The sequence below is a fragment of the Crocodylus porosus genome, unplaced genomic scaffold (assembly GCF_001723895.1).
Source record: "Crocodylus porosus isolate Cpor-Errol unplaced genomic scaffold, CroPor_comp1, whole genome shotgun sequence".
In the NCBI taxonomy this organism is placed as follows: Eukaryota; Metazoa; Chordata; order Crocodylia; family Crocodylidae; genus Crocodylus; species Crocodylus porosus.
This window is the reverse complement of record NW_017728948.1, coordinates 59,382,206-59,383,887: the sequence shown is the minus strand read 5'-3', so window position 1 is coordinate 59,383,887 and position 1,682 is coordinate 59,382,206.

Below are 1,682 nucleotides of genomic sequence, written 5' to 3'. Positions count from 1 at the left end.
CCAAATCGGTTAAGTATGATACTGCATTCAGCCTGGTTTATCTCAGACCAGTTTGGCCATTTTCAAACTGGCTTATGTGCACTGTTCTGTTACAGGTTTAAATCAGTTTCTGATCACTTAAAGCCTTTTATGTGTAATGTCTGTCCCTAGCCCCTGTGCCTGAAGAAGGGTGCTTGTGCCCGAAAGCTTGTAAATAACATTTTCCACCTACTCAGCTGGTCTAAAAAAAAATATCACATCTACCCAAAGAAAGTTGCCTACCTATGACATCACATCTTACACTATTGAATTTCATCCTGTTTCTATTACTCTACTTCTTGGCACCATCCAGTTTTTTCCTGTTAGATATCCTGATCCTCCTCTGTATGGATGATTTTTCCCAACTGTGTTCTTAGCACATTTAATCAACACTCACTTCTATTGCAAGGTCACTCGTGAAAATTTGAATCTACATTTCTTTTAGTCTATGTTTATGCATGTAACAGTATCATTGCTACTCCCAAAATTAATCTTGCTCTCACTGAAATCAATGGTAAGATTCTAGTGGTGCAATGGCAGGCTCCATATTCAGAACCTATTTCTTGTGGCTTTTCACAAATGTAGATACCTTCCATTAATTACCTTTGGGGAAATGGCTTTAAGATATATAACAAATTGCCACTAAATCAGAAGTAAGCAGTAGCACTGAACAGATAAATCTAAAATACTATTCTACCTACAAGCATTGGAAGTAACTTGATAGGTTGCTTTGACTTTGGACAGATAACAGTACTCAATGTGTTATTCTTTGCCAACATTTTAGTAGCATCTAATGCCAATGGAAATTTTTGGGTCTGAGTTTGACTATCCTGTTTCAGAGAAAGGGAGACATGCTTTCAGTATGCAGGCATACTTGTGTCAGATAATTTGGCAAAATCTCCCTACCAGGTGCTAGTAGTTCATCATCATCTTTGAATTTTGGCTTTTCTCTCTCAAGTCACCTGAAAAGCATCCACCTGTCTGGGTGTAAATTTGCTCTAAGTCCCCAAGTTCACAGTCATTGATTTAAGTTTCTCTCTCTTTATTTCTCTTAAAGTTTCTGCTTTATTTCCTCCAGCAAGACACTGGGCATCAAACACCATAAGAAATTTGAAAATGTTCTTACTAAGGAAAGGTTTTGTTTATATAGGTAATTGAATATATTGGGCATCTATAAATATGCTCCAAGGGAGGAGGGGGAGTGGCTCTCAGAGCTGCTCTAATTAAAGCACCCACAGCATCACATGTATTCAGCGTCCTGCACTTCAAAATGGCAGCAGGGGCACTTTAACAAAAGCTCATTGGACAGGCCACCATTTTGAAATGTGGGGACACTGAGGTAGAGGCTGCTGGAGCATGCTAATTAACATGCTGCAGCAGACTCACAGCAGACCCAGTTAATTGAGTCTGTTCTGACGTGTGCTAATTAGCATGCATTGGAGCAGAGGTCCATCACATGTATACAAGCCCATTGGGCACATCTACACACGCATATTAACATGAAGCAATAAACTCTGGTGCATATTGCACTGGAGTTTATTGCTCCCGGGCACTGTGTTTACATACGCAGCTAGGACTGCAGTACGTTGAGTCAAGGTAGAACAGCCCCAGCTGGCAGGGGGCACTGGGTCAGCCTACCAGTCCACAGCTGCTGTGACCTGGCT